The sequence below is a fragment of the Balearica regulorum genome, chromosome 6, assembly GCF_011004875.1.
Source record: "Balearica regulorum gibbericeps isolate bBalReg1 chromosome 6, bBalReg1.pri, whole genome shotgun sequence".
Lineage (NCBI taxonomy): Eukaryota > Metazoa > Chordata > Aves > Gruiformes > Gruidae > Balearica > Balearica regulorum.
Genome location: NC_046189.1, coordinates 28430909 through 28454571, shown reverse-complemented (window position 1 = coordinate 28454571; position 23663 = coordinate 28430909).

Here is a 23663-nt window from a genome sequence, read left to right as displayed (position 1 = left end):
AGGTTTATGCTTTGAAAAACAATTTTTTTAATCAAGAGGTTAGCCTAGCCAGCTTAAACAGAGGGCTAAAATATACGGCTTCTATTTGGCAAGTAGTCTTCTGTTTTCATATGGGTATCAGCTGTGCTTTGTTCCTGTTGCATAGTTTGCTCTTTGGACAGGAAAATAGAGGTTTACTTTGCACTTTTTGATATATCAATTTTATTGCACCAGATTAATACAGAGAAAATCTAAATTTACCCTGGTAGATATCATGTGAGGCTTGCACTCAAAAAGGATGGATAAGAAGCGCCTTGGAGCAGAGCAGATATTCCTGTCTTGCTTTATACTTTGTGTGACCATGGATTCTGCCAAAGCAGCCAACACTTTTTCACTGCAGTCTTCTGTATGCAAGATGATTTCCACAATATCTACTACACATCCATCCAGCCCTGACACATTTTGTTACCAATCTAGCCCCTGTAACTCTTTTAAACATGGTTCTTCTCCATATGAAGGATGAGTATGGGATGCACTTGCATTCTTTAGTGCTCTTAATGGCTCTGACTCTGCTTTCACAGGTATGACTTTGCTTTGGGAACCTCACAGAGAGACTGAGCAAATTATACCTTTGATAAATCCTATGTGAATCTGAACAAGTAATTCCAAAATCAAGGTACTGTTTTGGTCTCTATTCAGCAATAACAAGTACACTGCAGGAATAAGAGCTTTGTAAGTCTCCGAGTGGGCATATATACTCTAAACACAGGTATCTCCAGATGCTATCCTTGAAACTGAGTATATAGTTCTTTGGGTTTAAAGGCTTACTCAGGAAAAATCCTGGAGTCTTCTTTCTGTGAGCAGCTGAGGAAGGTCAAAGCAGCTGCCTGTCACAACCTATCTGACCAGCAATCTTGCAAGATGATCTGACAGAGGCACTGTCATGTTTAGCACTCCCATCTCTGCTTACTGGAGCTCTTGTAACTATTCTGAGCGATTCAGTGGGTCATACTGGAAAAGAGAATCAAATCCCAAACTGATGCCTCTTGGAATGAGAAGAGGAGATGGAAATCACTGACAAGAGCACAAATTAATTATTTTGATGGTCCTGAGCAAAAGCGGAAGTGTTTTAGAACAGTTTCTTGCTGTGGTTATTCACTGTTTTGTACTTCTGGAACCTTTAACAAGTTTTTATGCTGGATAAATACTGGGTGGTCTGGGCACCACCATGTGTATGAAGGAATACGATAAACATTGCTGCTGCTACTATACTACATAATTCAATAATAAATAAAGATGGCAATAAAGCCTGATGCATTTGTATCACACTATACAAGCAAGATCAATTGATCATGTAAATAGTGTCTCACTCTTGAAATGCAGCCACCTCTAGGAAGGAACACCACAAGTGTTGTCACACTGCAGAGGAATTTGAGACAGGAAAGGTAAAAATACTAGCTACAACTGCCTCAGTGCATACATTTACACAGTTGTAATAAATTTATCCACTAGATTTTCTTGCTTTGAAAATTCAGGAGCATATCTGATTAAAAAAAAAAAAAAAAAAAGTCAAATCAGTGCATGATTATCCCTCTTTTCCCAATCAATACAATCACCCCAGCAGGGTGGCTATTCAAAACCACTCATCATATCTGCTTTGTGTAGAAAGACTCTTATCACCTCTCTGTGATTTTATAGTGGTGGGTATTTTTCTAATGCTGCTTCCATTTCAGGCACTGAGCCGTGGATCAGGGTCACAGATGTGGCCAGAGAAAACCAAGCATAATCTACTATGTGTTTGTGAAACTGAAAACTTTGAAAGCTATTGTGCTCAAGGCTTACAGCAATAAATTGAGCCTTCCTAATAAATCACTTGCCTGTGTTTGCAAGCTGTGTATAACAGATCCTTGCCTGTCGACTTTCCCTTTCACTGGGGTAACTCATTCCTGCTTTCTTGAAAACACCCTATTTACATCTCTCTCAATCTAAAAACTGTATTTCTCTTTTCTTTTCTGCTGTCAGGGGACCTCTCCTTTTTTGTTACCCTTCTTTCTTTCAGGGGCTCTGAGTTCATCTTTGTGTGGCAGACATATGTAGGTAAAAAATATTCACTAGCAGAGCAGGGTAAGAATACGTGTACTGTTATTAAACACGCATCCAGTCCTACTTCCAGAACCAGATTTTACATCCACCTACACTGTTACATTTCAAGCCTTGCTAAAATACTTTTTCCTAAACTCTTAGAAATTTTTGCATAGTCAGAGTCCAGACATAACTGGTGCTTTAGTAAGAGTCTTAACTTTATGTTGTGGAGAGGCAGCTGCCTGTAGCTTGGTCCTATTAATGCCTAATGTGAATCAAAAAACTGCTTTTCATCTCACAGCTTAACTATGATTCTGTAAGCATTCCCATTCTTCCTTATCTTTTGCTCTGAGAGCAAATCACTGAAGAGCAAACTCGGTGCCTTCCTGCATAGCTGCAGCGGTTCTGATCTCATAGCTGCAGTGGATCTGATCTCATAACTGATCCCACTTGGAGCAGGAGGTTGGACTGGAGACTTCCTGAGGTCCCCTTCATTCCAGATGATCATCCCATGATCTTGTGATCCTATCCTATCGTTGTATGATTTTATGTGTCCGCACCAGCCACTGGGGCTTTACCACTGCAATACTCTCAGTCCAGGGTAGAGGAACTTAAAGAAAAATAAGACATACAATATATATTTTTGGCGTAGATTAAATGCACTCTAAAGCCTACTCTGGGTTACTCAGGCTTTGCTAGTAGGGCCCCTGAGTTTTGCAAGGACTTTGAAGAGAGGAGAGGAATGATGCAGTTACTTGAGCTGCTATGATTTTTTTCCTTTCTACATTTTGGGCCATCTCACTTGGTTCTCCAAGCTTGAAGGCAGATCTACAAGAAGTCATTAGAGTACTGGTATCTGAGTGATATAGCCAGTGTGCTCACCCCAAAATCAGCCTCAGTGAAATGGCAAACTGAAATTTGGTCGAGACTGCCTTGTATCTCAGCTTCATAAGGAGCAATTTCCCTGTTACTCACTTACCCACCAACAGTCTGAAATGTCATTAGCTGAATCCTAGGATGTTCTGAAGGACTGAGGTGCCAGGTCATCTGATGGTGGCCTAATCATGCTTTGCTAATTCCATCTCAAGAGTCAGGACTGCTCATAAATATATTGTGTGTTTATCAGCAAGGCAAGTATTTTGCTTTCTTGCTTTTTCTGTGGCACACATTTTATAGTTGAATTCTGTTGAAAATTCCTTTTTTTTTTTTAATGTAATCAAATAGCTCAAAAATAATCTCTGTGGTAGCTTCTGAGCTATGATATCCTTACTGCTGCTGGAGTTATTTGAAAACAATGCGTCACCATATTTTATTATTGAATTTGCCTGTGGCTGTCTCTAGGGTAACCTGAAAATAACAGCCACCTTACCTCTAGAGAGTGGTTTAGCCAACCTGAAATCTAAATCCATGCAAGTAAGATCAGATTGGGTATCATTCTAGTCATATCATTGATTGCTTTCTCTGGCAAAAACAATTCAACACCACAGGTATTGACTAACTAATTAGGGAGGGCAAAGAGATACAAGAAGTTATAAAAAAAAAAGGATTTAAAAAATAATTCCATAAAGTATCTTTTTATATACACTCAACACTGAATGGGCATTTATCAATGGTTTTCAAAAATTGCTCTTTCAAATGTTCATATTAATGAACATAGGGTTAAAATTAATTGTCAGTAGAGCAGCACTGCAGTTCTTCCTATGTAGTTCATGGTCTGGACAAATCATCACTTTAAAACATGCCTTTCTATTAGAGTGGCAGCCAGATACCTTAGCGATCACATGGAACTACACCAAGAATAATAATGACTATTTGTTTTTTATTATGAATTTAATATTGTTGAAATGTTTAGCTGACAAGTACGTTTCCAACTCCACATGCAGTGAAATCTATTTTCATCAGCCTCTGTTTTGGGAGATCTATGCACTGTAATACCATCTATTAGAATCTATGTGCTGTATCATTGCACATTATGGATAAACTTACAGATTTTCACCTAATGTTTGGGGGGTCGTAAAGAAGGAATAGAAATACAGAAAATGCTATAATCTCTTTAGCTCCTTTATGCACTTCATTTACAAAAAATCATAAAATGGATAGTAAAATATTTACTAGTACTTTGCAGTTCTCAAATGGCAAAAATTGAATTGTATAGTGTCTCGCTTCTGCAGAAAGACAGCTTGAGCCCAAGAAGGCAGCCACTGAAAGAAATGGACTTTCTAACCAGTGTGCTGTGAGGACTAATACAAATCTCACACCTGTCCCTGCATCACTGGAATCAGGACTTTTGGTATTTACTGTAACTCCAGAGAAGTCAAACAAATGTGGGGGTTTTTTGTCAACTCAGGTGAGAGATTAAGTGTATGTTTTGGTAGCTGCAAATGATCTAATTGAAGGGATATAAGAAAAAAGTAAACAACAGAAAGTTTCAGTGAAGCTAGTTGATTTTATATTATGGCAGATAGTTAGCTCACCTGTAGATGCGCACTTACTGCAGCTCACCTGAGGAATGGTAACCTTTTAATTCTGTGTAAGTGTGTATCACAAACTGTGTGTTTTACTAGTAAAGGTTTTGGTTCAGTAAAGCTCTTGAACCTTATCAGAGCGACATATTTAAGTGAGGTGTGTATTTCAAGTTCCAAATCAGAAGCGTCTCCCAGCCTTGTAGTTCCACAAAAGGAAAGAATCTAGTGGATTTTGGATCATATTATAATGTAACGTGCTGGAAACATAACAGTACAGTCATCAGTCTGAAAACCACTATGCACAGACCTTAGAGTTTTCATCTTTCAGATCAGCCTTTTTCTAATTTCACCTCTACCTTACATGAACCAGTCTGTCCAGTCTGAGCTGTTTTCATTTCAGCTGTTTGAAAAGCAACTCCTGCCTTGATTGTACCATCCACAATAGCAATGCAGAGATAATCCTCTTTCCAGTGCAAATCATAATCTGAGCATAGTTAACTCATGCAATCTGTGTGGATTTTATGGATTTTTTCATCCATTTGATGACACTTGAAGATGACTCAATACAGACTTAAGCACATCCCATTGTTCTACTATTTACAAATTGTTTTCTATATCTTTAGGCAGAAAATCTTTTCTCTTGGTGTTTCAGAGGGCTTAAAAATTCTGTGCAGTTCGTACTATCATCTTTCACATGTATTATATATTGTCTATTATCTTTTTGCCACTAGGTAATATGTTCTTTAGGAAATGTAAATATATACATCCTGACATTTCACGCCTCTGATAATAGTCCAGTATTCTCATTCTGGAATCCAACTTCTTACTCATAAAAGTGTAGAAATCCACAAATAGAAATGAAGTTGAAATGCAAATATACAACTTGATATTGCCTGCAGAATACAAAATATAGAAAGGTTTTATTAATTTAATCTTTAATAAGACTGTATCTGGCAAACAAGTTTGTTCACTGAGGGAGAAAAGCTTTCATTAGCTGCACCTCCTTCCCATTGTGTATTGGGCTAATTTTTGTACTAATTTTTGAATAACCCTCACCAGTCTGGTTAACTTGAGCACTTAGACATTACAAATGAATGCATCCTTGTAAGAAAAGAGAAGCAATATCCCTTTTTACCAATAGAGGGTTCTGTTCACCAAGGGGTGTGAACAGAACTGCTGTCACACTGCCCTTTGTTAGCATTACCATTTCCAGTGTTTCACCCATGGATCCCCAGGAATCCAGCTGTGACTCCCCAGCTGTTGGTGAGTGAGGTGGAACTCTGTCCTGGTGGGAGAGATGAGGACCATGACATGGTCTGGCCACAGCATGATGGTCTAATTCTTTCTGACTGGGAAGTCACCTCTACTAGCCAAACATATGTTGGAAAGGATGGAGAGTCCTAAATCCTGTTCCCTTTGTGGGAATTAGGCACCTAAGTCAGGTGGGGACATACAGTTCAAAGGACACTCCTGGACCTGCACAGCTAAACACTTTTTTAAAAAACCTACATCCATAGGGAGGATCCTAAACACCTGAGACCAATCCAGTCTAAAGGAGATGATGCATTTTCTGTCCTTCATGTTCAGGCTGTGACAAGGTACAAAGAAGGAAATCAAGTCTTACTGAGCCAAAGGAGAGGCAGCGAGAGGGATGCTCACTTCAGAGAGTGGGGTTTGGTTCTAGTTCTGGCTCACCACACCAAGCACAAGACATACCTTTGTCATTTAAGATCCAGGACCCAGGGCTGGCTTCTTCTTACCTACTGCCAGTCAGGAAACCAGCAGTGCTGAAGTGTCATCTATAAAGCCATAGTTTCAGTGCAGCTCCTTTTGCTGAACATTGTTTTCAACTCCCCTGGACATAGTCAGGTTTTAATCATCTCTCTGGAATATATATATTTACTTAGATAGAAAATCTCCTCTGACTTTCTCACATTGCCAATCTGGTTTGGGTTTTGCTGATAGCCACTTGAAGGTCAATTATAATTTTTTACATATAATATATAATTATAAATAAATATTTGTCCAGAAAGAAAATTACCATTCTGTAAGACATGAATATGCAACTGCTTAGAGTGTAATCAGCAAAGATTAACTTTTTTTTATTATTACTACTCTTGCAGTTCTGAAAGCATGCATGTGAGCTCATAGAAACTCTGCAATTCTGTAATTACCAATAATAAAACTATGTTGTAGCTGGCAACTGTGGAGTGGTCACAGTAGAGTTAGCAAAATAACACACAAGAGTTTATTACTCTTTTATGAATTAGAAGTGGAAAGCAAATGGGATGAAGAGATTTAATAACTACTTTGGCTAATTGATAGGAACTCTGTTGAAATTCTTTGAGTTCATGGCATCATGCCAAATATATATATATCTCCACCTGTGCAAGCACAGATATCTCAAAACTGAGATGTTAACTGTGGTTCTTCAACTAAATCTTCTTCCACACACCTACTGTTCTAGATAAGAATTCAAGAATTCAAGAGGAGCCTGAAGTAAGGCTATGCATTGGTTGTAATTTGCCCATTGCCACAGCAGGTTTTTCAGTTTTTGTTTTAATTCCACTGACTTAAGAAGAAGATTTTTCCATTGATTCCATTGGAGCTATAGTTTTTACCCATGTTTTGCTATATATATTGAATATTGCCAGATCTAGATAATGGACTTGGGCAGATGATTTACTTCAAAAGGTTGTTTGAACTAAGCTGGCTGAGTTTGCACTGAAGCAGATGAAAAGTGTTCATAAGATCTGTTCTGCTATTTCAGCTCTGCATGGTGTGTTTTGGTTTGAGAGGCAGCAATGGACAGCAGCAGGGGGAGTGTGCGGGGGTGGGGGGGGTGAAGGATGACACCTGTGTTGCTGCAGGTATCTTGTCTGACCTTCTCCCAAAGAGTGATGCAGGAGCAATTACGAAATGAAGAAAGCCAAAGCTGAGACTCTCTTGCTGCAATCGCCTGTTGGTGATTTGTCAGGGTCTTTCAGTTCCTCCATGTGTTCAGCAATGTCTAACATGGCAGAAACTCTGGCAAAAATGGGCATAGAAATATAACTAGATCTAGATTTGTATTGATGGAAAAGAGAGATTAAGTTCAGGCAAATAGAAAAGTATATCCTTTTGGAAACAGGATCCGGGTTGCTTTGTGTTACACTCCCTATGGAAACAGGGTATTTACTTTTAAATTACTTTCCTATTATCAACCTGTTAAGATATCCAAAGTTTATGAAATAATATAGCAGGGGGGACAATTGCTTGAACTCCTATTACAAAAGAAAGCCAAATCGCTTATTTATCATTTATCTGCTTCTCTCAGCTGTCAATCTAATTTTCCTGCCTCCACTGATCATATTTTTGCTGTCTGTTCCTTAACAGATTTTGTTTTGATTGCTTCTGTTCAGATTCTGTCTGTCATCTCAGTGTCTAAGCCGACCATATGTTAGCTTGACCCACTACCAAAAAAACCTTCAGTCTGAGTTCACTTAAGAAGTTACTCTTGTTATTATTTGAAGATTTATTAATTTGTCAATGGCATCTGGTTCTTTACCACCTGCCCTGAAATCTGCTCTTGTTTTTTCACTGCTGGAAAAAAAAATAAATAATAATTTCTGCCTTCAAATATATTCAGAAATAACAACTCTTCCAGCCTTTCTTCCTACCATAAGGTGTATAATAACCAAACAGCATCTTTGTGCTACTAAAATGCTTTCGATCTGAGATACACAACAGGGAAATAGTACTATTGCCATTTTGTTGCTTCAGAAATTGAGGCACAGATGAACAGTCTGATTCAGCTAATGTTAGTCAAAAGGATAGCGGTAAAATGAAGACTGCTTCCAAGCTTATCATCAATGTTGGATAAAGAATTAAACTTTGAGGTTCCAGAAGTCAGAGAGAAAGCATAGCCAGTCTATGCACCCTGCCCTCTCGGACACTCTCCCTGCTGTTAGTAGAACTCACTACCTGCTTTGCCTCTCCTGCAAAAGCAAGAGAGGAGATGCTGAGAAAGGTCTGGAGACCCCACTCCTGGCTATTTTGCTTATCTGTCCCCAACATTGGCCTTGAGTGGAGCGATGGAATGAGCCACTGCCTCCTGACTTTCCAGCTCATGGCATAATGACGGAACTGTTCACTCTCACTGAACCAAAGAGCCAGGAATGAGTCTGTAAACAGGGGGGTGCAACTTACTTTCTGCTGCTTTGGCAATGCTCCAAGCTTTGCAGTTTTAGTCATTCAGTGTTCTCATAATAAATCCCTCAAAGCTTACATCTGAGCCTTGTCTTTGTGCATGACAATGAGACCTCTATAGCTTGCACCCAAAGCTGCTTTCTTTGTAATGAATTGTCCATCTCCCCTCTTTCATTCCCTGCTGAAACACTGTTAAATATTGTGTTGCATTGAGCTCAGCCTTTCAAAATGGAATGATATATGAGAGTCATAAATGCTGCAAGATACCCATGGGAACACACTGAAGATACCCCTGGGGAGGCAGAAGGAGAATGCTGTGCTAGAAGCAGGTAGATATTATTTGAATAATGCAGAGATGTAATTTGAAAATTCATTCTCATTGTAGTGTTGGCCTGAACATAAGTCAGGCTGTATATATCTCTCTTGATCAGGGGTCAATATTCATTCCTATATTTTTACTTGAATTCATAATTCCTACCTTTTCCCTTCAACTAGCCAAATGATAAGCAGTGCATTTGCTAAACAGTTGTGGTGTTTGTGTTATCTCTCCACTCGCTCAGAACTATAACAGGATGTTTATCTACTGACGAAAAAACTGCCTCTCATTTACTCTGCAAAGCACTCCACTGCCTTCACAGTAACTGTAGCTGCAATTATCATTGTTGGCATCCAGAGATAGTGATTTTTCTATTTACACTTCATGCCTGGCCCTTGTGAAGTTTAATAAATGAAGTCAGCAGTTACATTATCATTTGATAGACTCATCACCTGATAGTAGCTGCTGAAATATGCAATAAATAAAGGACCTAGGGGGAAGGAAAGGGGTTAGAAAAAACAAGATTATATGTTTTTTTCAAAGAGAATTGTATTTTTTCTTTTACTCTATGTGAAGAAATTTAATTACAGTTTTTATGTTTTAGTTACTATTTACTTTCTTTTGTTATTTTATAAGAAGTCACCTTCAGGAATTCATTAGTCTAAGCGAAATTTAACTTAGGATGCAGGACACAAAGGAAAAAAAACAATAATAGGAATAGTGGCCTGGCATTTTGCTGAGATCTTCACTGGCAGTATTTGGGTAAGGCTTGTGGTGTGTTAATAGAGAGACATCAATCCAAAACATGCTTCCAGCAGCCTTCACTAGCAGGGCTGTTGTGATGCTCCTTTGGTGGGCTTTAAAACTAGCCTCTCCACAGAGCTGGAAACAGCCCAGCCAAGATGAGATAGGAAAGATTCAGCCTTAACAGCAAACGCAACCAGATCCTCTGGAGGCAACTACATCTTGGTAGTGGAGCAGTCCTTTCTGTTGTGAAATCCATGGCAAAAATCCGATTTCAGCACGAGGCTGAAGACAGCTAATTTTACCAATTATACCAAGGATTTGCCTTAGTGGGTTTCCTCTTTGAGCCAGACAGCAAAAACTATCATGACTAGCAGTGTTTGTCTGGTAATAAGTGCTGAGCATAAACTCAAATAGACTATTCACCACTAAGCAAATAGTAATATCCACCTACACACATGTATGTTTATCCTGGTACTCCTCTCATTACATTTTTCAAGTAGACAAGTGACAAAGTTGTTGGAAGAGTTAGCTCACTGGTTGTGTTATAGGTTCTCTGTAGCAAGAATTCAGAAAATACTAGTTCTAGTCACTGCAGAATCTTAATGAGAAAAGCCCATAAGCTAGATGAAAATTGGTGAAAAAAAATGTTGATCTGTTTTACTATGAGCAACTGGAATGGCCACTGCAAGTACCAAACAGACACACATTTAGGAGTACAATGTATAGGCACTGCTGTTATTAAAGCCACTAACACTGAGGAAGCATCTGAAATGGTTGTGCAGTTTAATTCTGAATAGTTTGTTTCTCAGAGCTGCTTGATCTTTACCCTCTGTAACACATATTCTATCTCCTGGAGATTCCTGCATTATTTGATGGGGTCTTTACACAGCTTTCATTTGGAGAGGAGCACAGATGGATGTGTGCTCTTCCTGTCAGCCCCCCATGCCAAGCAAAAGGAAGAGTTTAGGTGTATGTGGATTTGGATTTAATGGTTTAGCCCCAGCTGGCAGCTAAGCACCATGCAGCCACTCGCTCACTCCTCCCCTTAATGAAATGGAAAAAAAGGTGGAAAGGCTCAGACAAAAACCAAACAATAGCATGCAAGGCATTGCCAAATCACCCAGTTTTGTACAAATTGTGTGACCCAAAAAAAAAAAAAATTGGTCTGTGTAAGTTTAGATAGCCAGAACTCAACATGAACTTTAATAATAATAATTTTAAAAAAGAGCTAAGCCAAAATGTTCACAGCCTAACTTGAATGAAACGTACTATACTTCCAGTTTCCCTAAACCAAATTGTTTTTTAAATATGCTTTTTAAACAATGATCCCCACAAGGCATTCTCCAGTATTGGTTCTGCTGGTCTCAAATGAGCTGGGAGCAGACAAGCTGACAGGTGAAGGCAGAGAGCACGTGAAATAGCTTCATCTCCTATGTTAGGCAGCAGGATGGATGTCTGTTCCGCTTCCTGCCCCACTGGCTGCGTCATCAGCCATGCTGTGCTGTGTCACAAAATGGTCAATGGCAGGACAAATGCAACTGGTGTATATGGATGTGTGCCCCTCTGGAGCCAAGGTTAACGCCTTCCCATGGTACAAAATATGCAGAATTTATAATTTTCAAATTCAGTCCTTTTTTTATTTCCCAATGGAAAAGCTAGACAGAGCAAATAATGCTTGAAAAGATCATAATTAAAATTAGATACCTTTTTTACTACTTTGAAATCATGCTAAAATATCTTGTGATGAGTAAACTACTAAACATGTTTCTCTGTAGAATGAAGTACATTGTGTATTTTATTAAAGGGACCTGAGCTGTTAGAAAGAAGTAGTATAATTCTGAATAGTGGTCATACTGAATATTGTCAAAGTCACCAAAAGTCTACGAGAGCCTGTTGTTTTTCTTACATTAAATCTCTTCTTTTTCTTGTCTGAGTTTTGGTTCAAGTCCATTATGAAACATTGTCTACTGACACCTCCTTGTTCCACAGAGAAATGGGCATGCTGATTAAACAGTCATTTTCTGCCTCTGAACTCAACTTATACATTATGGATGATCTGATTGAAAGTTCTAACATGAAATCCTAGTCACAGTTATATCAATACTAAAACTGCTGTTAAACTCAATAGGGTTAAAATTTCTATATCTGGATCCTTCAGGGAACTTTGGATCAGATTAGAATGTTAAATCTAGCCCATTCCCAAAACAGACGGAAAAAAATTGAGAACACACACATGCCAAGAAACTCAAAGTTAACATAACTTTGATGCTTAACTCACCTTGGGAACCTTTATTTTTAGAAACAACCAAGATAAGGAAAAGATGGTGCCTGTTGAGCTTTAGCAGGTTTTGTCATTTTGCATTGCAAAGTTACTTAGATCTTAGGATTTATATTACCTGTGAATATCAGTTCCAAGTTTGCAATTCTAAACCCTATAGAGCAAGAAAAGCTGCTGAAATATCGCCTGTCTTTATGATGCTGAAACATGCAGGCATGATTCTAAGATGTCAAGAGCGACTCAAACAATACACCAAATCCTAATCAACAGAAGTCATCATAGTTATTTTTTATTGCTCTCTACATCAGCTTGTTTTCATAACACAGACATTTTACTTTATGCAGGAACAGATGTATTTGTGACTATTTGCACTGAAATATCCAAACATTACAGTAAAGCAGCAATTTACAGTTGGCTGACTGTGTCTCATCTTTAGTATACAATTAGTGAACAATGAAAAACTCATTATCTTCTTATTTCATTACAGCCAGGGAAGCAAACAATTAAGTTTGGTGGTTTAAAAAAGATACAAACAAACAAAAAGCATCTTGACTTCCCAGAAAGAACAAAGTGCAAGTCTTTCCATCGACAGCGCTTGAGTGAAATTCATCAAAGGGGTGTGCTTTTAAATAGAATTCCTCTTAAATGCTTTCTCTTAACCTTTAGGCCAAGATAGAGAATGATAGAGAATAAACTTATAGATCCACCACCATGATAATTATTCATATATTATAGTGTAGTACATGTGTAACATATATAGGAATCTAAGCATCTCTGAACTGTTTTAAAATATTCTTTTCTTTTTTCCTTTCAGACTTAGTTAGTAGTTGACTTAGAAACAAAGACCCATGCTTCATGGCCTATCTCAGCGTCTCTAACTGTTGCTGTTTCATTGACCAAATAAATGACCAAATGTTGCCTGAATCTTGAAAAACTCATGTATACGGAAGTTTTCATGATGCAGAAATGCATGAAGATAATTTTTAGCATGTTAGATTAACCCAATTTTAAAATATGCAATTTCCTAATTTTACTGGTTTTCCACTTATGTTACTAAAAAAAAGAAAGAAAAGAACCAGCTCAGTGAAATCTGAGCATACCACCTATTAGTACATAGAAGTCTGTTCTGTCTTTTCCTCTTATCTTTAGCTTTCCAGTAGTCATTTTGTCCATCAAACATCTGGGAATCTTCACTGCCAGTATCTAGATATGCATATTTTATTTGTGAGATACAGCAACCGAGATTATTCCCAGAGTCAGAGGTCAACCTGCACCACTTCTTTATCAAATGACAGTATTCTGTTCTTCACGCATTCTCATATGTTATAGCTAGTGTAGCTTGAATTTAGAATCTGCATGGTAGACAAGGATTGATCAGGTCCATCAACACTGAATTTCACTAAGCTATCCACTCATAGTTCAATGCTCTGGAATGTCTTTGCTTTCCACCCCCGCCGCTTCTTGTGATTCATCTGAAAAAAGGTTGATTAATTCATGGTTTTCCTAGAGTCCAGACTCTTCTGTAGTATGCTAAACAATACATGTCCTAAAGTCCTGATTTGTCAAAGGTTGTTTGATCTCACTGGGGCTACTTATATGTTTAACATTGAACAGAGCCAAAGGGTTCAAAGCTGCTGTAGTTTGCAACATTGCGATAGATCTTTTCCTCTATGACTCAGGATGATAGAGAAAATGACGTTCAAAAGCAGAATGAGTTGTCAGTTCACTTGCTTCATGTTGATGTTCACAAAGAATCAAGAAGGCTGTAGGGATCTAACTTGCTTTTATAAATTCAGGCTTACTTCTCTTTCACATCTTATGTCATTCTTCAGTTACTGTTTCACCGCTTAATATTGACTGATCCTGCTCACTTCTTGCCCTTCAGCTTTCATGAACATTCTCTTTTAAAGCATTAATGCTATTATTTGAGGAGACTTTCTTGCAGATGGACATCTTGCTAATATCTTCTTATGCAAAAGGACATGCAAGTAATTCCATTGCCTTCTTCTCCCTTAATTGTCCATTACTCTGGTAACGTCAGTAGCATGTTAAATTTTGTAATGCCATTTCTATTTAATATTTGGTTTCACTAACTATGAAAAAAGTCATGTCTTAGTCTCAGTTAGGGGTTATGAAGCACTAGGAAGTTCTCAGGTGAAAGGAAATACAGAAAGGTAAAAGATGCTAATACCAAACCCCACAGTAAAAGTCACATCATTCTTTAGTACATAAAATGAGCATGTCTAGGTGAAGAACTGAGAATTAATCTCAAGGTAAGCATTTAATTTCATCTACTTTTCCCATGATAATCAGAGGAGAGAACTAGCATTGGGAAGGCAAGTCCTTCTGTGTGATCTGCAATGGATAAATCTTCCTCTGTCAGTGCCCATTGATACTGAGGAAAGACAGATGACTCTTTCTCTGCTGTGATTATTGACAGAGAATGGCTGATTAATTTCAACTAGGTGCCTAATTTTAGCTAACAACAGATTAGGTGAGATGAACCCTTCCTTGGTGACGCGGTTCAGCCGCAGCTGAGCACCCCACCACTGGCTCAGCCCCCCTCCCCCGGCAGGATGGGGAGGAGAACGGGAAGACAAAGGCAAAGCCTCGTGGGTTGGGGTAAGGACAGGTTACTGGGTTGGGGTAAGGACAGGTTACTGGGTTGGGGTAAGGACAGGTTACTGGGACGGCACGGGAGAGGGGAACAGCAACAGCAGTACTGATAACAGACAGTCACGGCGGGTGATAACAGAAAGCAATTTACCGATCCCACGACCGACCAGACGCTCAGCCCGTCCCGGAGCCACGGCGAGCCCGCCCCTCCCCGACTAGCCCCCTTTTGTGGTGAGCATGACGTCACATGGCAGGGGATAGCCCCTGGCCAGCTCGGCTCACCGGTCCTGGCTCCTTGTGAAGATTAACTCTGGCCTAGCCAGAACCAGGACACTTACTGATGAAAGAACAAGTATAAATTTAGGATGATACACCATGATTCTTCCCAGTCTGGGACAAAGCAGATTGTTGCAAAGAGTAATTTTTTTATAACAAAACACATATATTAGGTTTACATGATACTGAGGAGAAGAGATTAGATTAACTCATGAGGTCTCTTCCTTATCTCCTGATTCCATGCTTTTTTTTTTTTTCCTGAGTGACAGAAAACCAACAGCAGTTGTTTTAAAGACAGATACAAACATCAGAGGAAAAGCTACTGAAAAGGACACAAATTAGAGCTGTTCAAAATCCCTGTCCCATGGGACATGTTGATATTTTGACATATGTTTTACTCCCAAAATGTGATGAGAAAGGTTTAGTTATCAGCAATTGTCATGGTAATATTTCTTCACAAATGCTGAAATGAAGAACAAATATTTCATCTTGAAATAGCTATACTTTCAACCTTTCAAAACAACATTTGAAAGGTTTCATTTTAGTCTCAGGTTTTCACCTTTAACATATATATATATTTGTGCGTGTGTATATATCTCTGTGTGTATATATCTCTGTGTGTATATTTGATGTTGACTTTTTCCTTTTGAGAAGAAAATAGTGATTTCAAAAATTCCTGCATTTTTCCAGGAAACTTCTTTGGTCACTACATTTGGTCAGTCACAGTAATGGTACACAGCCCCTTTCCTACAGGGAATCTGCGCTGTCAAGTCAGTCACCATGATCAAGAGAGAGCTGCCTAAGACAGAACTCTACCAGGAAACAACTCACTTCAGTTGTGAAATCGTTCTTTGTAGTGACTACATATCACCATCTTTCATTTTACTGACCTAGCAAAGGACAGCAAATAATCTAATCAATCTCTCACGTGAAAACTTGCTGAAAGAAGTTATCATGATAGCCAAAGAAATGCAAATAGCAATTTTATTCATACTGTGTTCTCCTAGCACTTTATGGTGCTTTACGCTAAAACAAAATGGCCCATTATTTAAAGGTAAAGATATGTGTATATTTATCTGTATGCTGCACTCTGAAAATGTTTTTAAATCTTAAATACAATCCCATGTTTAAAAAACTTAGTGTAAACAAATAGCATTAATAAGGCAATAATGATCTTTTAAACATTGTTTTCAGCAAAGAAGTCTCTCAAGTGTTACTTGTGAGAGGAGGAAGTTTTACAGGTCTCTGTGCTAGTGTTAGGTGCAAGTTAAGGCTAAAAGACCTTACACAGACACATACAGAGTTTATAAAACAGTGGCATCTTTCCTGAATTAATTTCTTGGCTGTGCTCTGACACACAAGACCCATATTTTGTTTTACCAGTGGCCCAGTAGCTTTTTGAAACTGGCAAGGATATTGTCTCTAGGTCTCTCTTTGCAGCTCCTATCCAGAGCTAAATTCTGGTGTGAACTTATACAAACCTGCCAAAGTAAAACTTTGAAAAAGCATTTAAGACATTAATAGAAGTTAAGGATCCACTTTCATAGTAAGTATTTGCAGGGTCTGAAATCACTGAGTCACTATTACGTATTAATTGCTTGAGGTTAAAGAACCCAGAAGGTACTTTTTAAGCTTCCTGGCTTTATGTCTGCCTTGTTTATTTGGAGCCTGAGTATTTTAGCATATGCTGTTTCTGTGGTTCTGCTTAATACCTAGGACACCAATGGCCCCTATGGCTCAGGCTACTGGCTGCAATTGCAAAAGATGTCATTAAAAATACAGCAGGAAATCAATTTGGTGACTTTACATTGGTTCATAATGGCCATTTTTGCCTCTAGCTGTGGATTACACTAGGATGTTTCTGGACAAAAGAACATCCTGTGAAACCCAAATTGTAACTGATCCAAAGCCCATGAATGGCAATAAAAAAATTCTTACTATTTTTATTGAGATTTCAGTCCACACCTCCATGCCTCAACCTTCACAACTACATTAGCCTGGGATTTCTTTTCTTTAAGTTGCAAAAGAAAAATACTATAGGTCAAAAATTGTAATTTGAAACAAAGGGACAACAAAAGTTTAGTATCATAAGTGAGTCCTACACAGTGATAAACGCATGTTTTGTATTTATACAATGGGAAGACAATTTATTTGATGCAAAGAACATGTGATGTCACATTGTTATTGCAATTTCCTGTCCTGGAAGCAAAGTGTTAACCTGCATCGTGACAATGTAAAGAAAGCACCACAAAGTAACAGTATATATGCTTTTTTCAGATATTTTTATTTCAGAGAAAATATATGTATGGAGTGGGAATGGACTCACTGGATACATGTGTCACCCATTGCACCATTTGCACATCTAGCTCTTACTGGAAAACTAAGATGGCATAGGAGTAGTAGACATCTCATTGTTGTCAGACATAGCTGAACAGTTGTGCAGTGACTTTCAGTGACTCCAAGATTCAAAGCAGTCATTCAAAACAACAAAAAAGTGACAGCAGACATAATCACAACATTGATCTAACTCAAGTTTTGTCAGGGACCTCTGCCTAAGAAAATCTAGATGCTTTACAAATATTTGAACACCAATCAAGAGAGCATTACCAAAATAAATGGGCATTGTCTTCCTTTATCATTCTGATCCTACAGAAAACTCGAATAATCGAAGCATAATAAATAATTTCCAGTATTATTTACCTGACACTGATTTGCTAAATGTTGAATAAGAGCACGCTAGACCTCTAATAAAAGTAATTTTGTTGCAAGAACTGTGCTTTTTTATGAAGAACATGGAGACACTAAGCAAAATTCCTTGAGTAACTGCTGGGAGCTCAGGAAGAAAACAGAGGCTTGCACATGTTTTTAAGGGCTGTGAAAATCCTTCTGATATGACCAAGCACTACAGCTGGTAGCGACAGTAAGGACTGGAGTCACAGATCCAGACGCTGCCCATCCTGTCCTATTCTAGAGCAAATGGGCTGTGAGTGCTCTTCCAGCACTCACATGGATCATACACAATGTGTGTTTTTTCTTCTATACACACCATTGACCCAAAGTAGTGTAGCATCTTACTTGCAGCCAAGCTTGAACAAATCAAGGACTTCACTTGAGACAATTCTTCTCACCCATCTATAGTGAAGTCATCTGTGGCATAATCTGTGCTTTCTTAAAATAAAAGAAATTTTTTCTCAGATACATACACAATATGCCAAGCAAAACCTCTTGGATTGGAGAGCAATAATGCAATTTGGTGCAAGGGTGTTGAGTCTTAGTTTGTTTTGCTCAAAGAAAAATTACCCCTTAATAAGAACAATAACAAACAAGGCCAATTATAGATGTATATACATGCACATTGCTTGAAATCAAACTGTGGGATTCTAGGTAGAAACCTCTTTGTTCTGTAGACATTACACATGTACCAGAACATGTGTTTGATATCTGGCAAAGTTCTAGCATGGAGGGCTATCACAGATTATCACATTTGCATCACAGCACAAAAATGAGGAATTTAAATTGCAGAGTATTGTTGATACAAACTCTCTTAGCTGTCAGCCTTGCAGATCAAAGCCTGTTCCACAACAGAGGACATGCTTCCCACAGACTGTGTTGATGAAATCCTTCCTATCCTACTGGTTAACCATCTTAGGAGTAGAAGGACTTCGTTGCCTACAGAAGTGATTGTTCAGTCTGCATGGCTTGCCCCTGCATCAACCTCTACATGGAAACAAGGGCTTAGTGTATTAGTTGTGTTGGGGCTTTGCTCTGAGGCTAGTGTTGAAAATCTCTGCTTTAGTATTGCTACTTTTAGATTTGGTGTGAGAACAAAAAAAACAAAAACAAAACCAAAAAGATTGTAGAAAAATGTTATAAGGTATCTTAGTTAACACCACAGATTAAAAAAGACTAGCCACAAAAATGAATTTCCTTCTATTTCTGAATGTATAAAAATACTATCTCCAAAATACCATATGTAGGCATGCCAAGGATATTTGCATATTTAAGAAATATATGTGTGCCTTTGGTTATATTTATATATAAGCACAGAATTTCAGTTTTGATTTTATATTTTTTACTAATTTTTTCTCCTGTTTTTTAACTTTCTAAACATTCTTTTTCTCACCAAAATAAAAAGATAAAGAAACTGAAGGAGATAAATCAACACACAGTAGTAACAAGAATTATATTTTTCTTGACTTTGTAACAGAGATTTTGGGTTTGTCTGTAGCACTTTATCTTTCATGTGTAAGTAGATATTGCTAATCATCACTGCAGTCTGAATTGTGGTCTGTGAGTGCAAGCAAAGCTGGAGAAATAAAAAGAAACCCACAATCCAGCATCAAGCAAACAAGGACTGTAGATGTAATTCTCTTACCAATCAAAAGTGCAACTGTGCAAGCACATATACAGAAAAACACTACCGCTTTCTTAGCTATAAATCCAGGGTTTCTATGATACAATCCTTATCTGTAACAATAGTCATTTCCTTTTCCTATGTATACTGGCTATTGCAGATTATCCTGCCCTGGGTTGCTGATAGAGGTGGATGAACTGGTTCAGATGAAATTAGAACTGACCTAAATTTTCACTGCAGGCCTGAAATGCATTATTATCCATGGCTGAAAAACTTCTCATATTTTCTCTCTTTTTCTATATTTCCAAGTGGTTCAGAAAAAAAAGCAGCAAACACTGAAAACCTCAGAAGGAAACAAGCAAACAAAAATGTCAGATTTGCAAGATTTCACAGGTTTAATCTGAATAGATGTTCACAAAAACATTCAGAATAAAGTTCACCTATCTCTGTTTGGAAGGATAAAATTCTTTTGAAATGGATGAATTTGCAAACATTTCTTCCAAACATTTAAAACTTTATCAGTCGGTTTTGCAGTAGATGATGAGTTTTGGGTTAGGTGTTTCTGCAAATCCGAAGACTGACTCTACAAGCGAAAAGAGTGAGCATCCAGCTGTTCCAATCTAGGATCTGAAAGCAATACTTTGCAAAAATGCTTATTGTCAGCTGTGATGCACTTATTTTTAGAAACGAACATTGCTACCAAAGGTTGTTCTCATTCCCAACGTTCCCCTGCCTGAGGGGATGCTCACTCCACATTCCCAAGCTATCTTTGCAGCTCGTATTTGCTTTAGATCTAATTTAGCAAGTGCAGGTAGCAACAAAAATGAAAGAACTGCACAGAGTCTGAAAGTCAGCCCTGGGATTCTGGGTAGTTTCTTGGCTTGCTACCACACCACAGCCTGGCGCTGCTGTATTGTCATAGCTACTGCCACAAACTAAATGATGGAAACTTATGTCTCCTGTAATTGCACTGCTGAACTACAGCGTTGGTAAACACCTACTTCTCTCTCTCCCTGGCAGAGCCTATGAGTGATAGAGTTCCTCCATTTCAATAAGAACCAGAGATTTAGGGTGGTGAATGGACTGAATAGCCAAGAAACATACCCAGAATGTATTATCCCATAATCTTTTGACCCACCAATATAAGCCACAAAGCATCAGAATATCTAACCAGTGGCTGAAATATGAAAGCTGCGGTTTCTTCCTGAATGACTTGCTGTGAAGGACAGATCACATCATGGCTTTTCTCTCTAGCTGTGATTTTAAAAGATGGTTTCTCAAAGTCAAGCAAGGAGCCGTGATCTTGCCTAAGAAGGATGTGAAATAGAGATTGGTTTCAAGTTCCTGTCCCTGCTAATAGCTGCAGGGAGCATCAGCAAGAGGAGAGCTGAGAGGGAAGGGGAATTTCACATTTGTTCTGCTTCCTCCTGTTTTCTCTCCTCTTCTGTGAAGTGGATATCCTTCCCTGAACTTTGTGCTTTGAAGCTTATTTCGGACACTGCTCTGCTTTTAATAGGAAGAGCGGAGAGCCCATTACTGTCAGGAAGGGTTTCCTCCCACACACTATTAGCAAATGTTGCTTCCTGTCTTTCCACTTTAACAGGCTGCACACTGTGACCACGGAGCTCATGTTCAGCACTTATATTATACCCTGCTACTGCTAAAAACTCTGTGAGGCACCACTGGATATAGAGAGATCTCACTGTCACATTTCTCCCTTCGTGTTCCCAGGCCAAAATGATCAAGCAAGTCAGGATTTTCCTGAAGGCCAGGAGACCCTTCCTCTGAAAGCAACTGCATGACCCAAACCTAATTCCTGACTCTTCTTGCTTATGATTCATGGCTCAGTATTATTAATTTAGACTGTAACATTTCAAAAGCATTACTTAGCTCTTGATTGTGTCTCATTCCTGGGGCAGAGCTACAACACACGTGGTTAGTTAGGACCTGAAAGCACTACTCTAATTAGCACTCCAGCTATGCAGAAGGGTGCTTTCATGGGGATGGAGGGAGTCAGATGGCTTTTGTGGAAAGAGATGTGATGTGTTCTTCCAGAGACAAAAGTTTGTATTAGGTCCTTTGAAAATGAAGTGTCTCCCTCTTTGCAGATTCCTCCCTCTTTTCACGCACTGCCAGGTGCTCTTCTGTGCTTCAGTGCTGAGTCATGCAGGCTCTGCCTGCTCCAGAGCACCAAGTGACACCATCTGACAAAATGACACATCACAGTTGGACTGAAGATGTCTCTATTTTTTTCTGAGAAACAAAAGAGAAATGGGACTTTTATGGCTCAGTCTGGTATTTATAATTCTAACTTGCCATTGACTCCTAAGAAATGGAAATGCTTGCCACTAAAACTCTGCCTTTTTTGAGGTGTTACTGGAAATGTGAGCATAGCTGCAATGGAAAGGAAGGATGTTTTCTTGGTTAGTCACTGGCTTGGGTAATCTGCATTGTATTGTTGTCCGGACTCAAGTCCCTTATGTTACCCTGGGCAGGTCATTCAGCCTCTCAGTGGGCCTATGAAATGGCTTCCCAAATATGTCTGGTCTTTTTATCCTGTTTTGGCTATTTAGACTGACAGCTCCGCAATGGGAAGCCAGGCTATGGCTTAATGTTAGCACAGCACCTAGCCCAGCTAAACTTTATTTCTTACTTCTAGCTGGTACTGCAGTATAAGGCAATAATTGTGTGCCCATGCAAAAGCTGTATTAAAAAGATGGCTTAAAAAATGAGGATTTAAAGTTGTCCTTAAGGATTTAACATATGCCCCTTTGTGGAAATACATTAAGATGCTCCCTTTAGAGTATCTGTTATTCCTTGAAGACTGCTGTTTTCTTTCACACAGAGAATGAAATGAGTTTAGAGAATGACCCAACTGATCAATATTTTTTCCAGCCATTGAATCAGTGGATGTTGATTTTGTCTTTTATTTTCTTTTTTTCTCCCTGAAAGCTACCCAGAGCTTGCAAAGAATGAATGATCGATCTCTTCATACAATTATGAAGTTCTAGGGAACTCTTCAGCAAAACATTAAATTCCTCCAAAAACATGAATTAAATAATGTAAGCATTATACTCCTTAGTATCCACAGAGGGAGCAAAGCTAATTTTCCATACAAGAGAGAGAGCTTATGGCATGATGAGAGTAACAGAAAGTCCTTCTGCAGTAGGGCAATGAGGTATGAATAGGTCTTCTTTTGTGTGATACAGAAGCTGGATGCACAACAATTTATAGATATTAAATATCCTGCTTTGGAGTATGAAACCTATGGGGTTTTTTCCTTTAGCTATGGTATGGTTTCTTATGAGCTTTCACATTCTGCTTTACAGGTCACTTGTACTCTAACAGGTTGTATTTTGCATCTTCTTCCTCTCAACTTTGAGAAACACAGGAAGACATTAAATTAAATGATATGTAGCAATCTCTCCTTATATCCCTGCTTTGATGAAGGGTTAGTAGATATTACCACTGATTTCCAGAATCTCCTGTTTCACTGAATTGGATTTTTTTTTTTTTTTTTTAAACGTCAAGGCATGGTATCAGTCTTCCTGCAAACTTAGCTGGATTGCAGTTACCCTCGTTTGACACTTTGCAGATTTTTGACCTCATAACAATTTTGCTTTTTTTTTGGTTTAGTTTCTTTTTGTTTTCTAATGAAGATTGAAAATAATTACAAAAGTGACAGTTGGAACTATTTCCTTCCCCTCATTTGATTGCCCTCTTTGATCCTTTCTTCAAGGCATTGCACACTGGAGCCTTTAAAAATCAAAATATTCAGAATTGGCTTTGAAAAGCATTGTTAATATATATTTGCAAGTATTTGCACTTCTTTCTGCCTTCTAACTTTATGCAATACTTATTGCATACAATGCATCCCTTAATCCAGGTCATAAATCAAGGGATTATTCTACCCCTAACAGCAAAAGCTATTTATTGTTTTCCTAAAAGATAAATGAGGAAATAAATAAATTTAAAATGCAGTCAAATTCCCCTTGGGAGGGAATCCAAAACATTGATTTAAAAATGAGGAAAGAGGAAAGTCTGTGAACCTGCAAACAACTTCTAAATATCATCACTGAAGAGCCTGAAACTTTTAAAAGAATAAAATAAACACAGATGGATGAACAGCCTGGGATCCAATCAGAGGGAGACATGATTTCAGAAGCCAGTGTGGAAAAGATGAGGTGGGAGATATGAAAGTGGTATTAAAAAGCTGGTTTTGAGGGCAGGAGATCTCCTCCGCAGCACTGAGTGACCAGGAACAATGGGAGTGAGCAGATGAGAGAAAAAGAAAAGGCTCACCAGGTTGGCAACGTCAGGGCAGGAGCATTGTGCATAGGAGAGCAGTTCACATACTGTGCC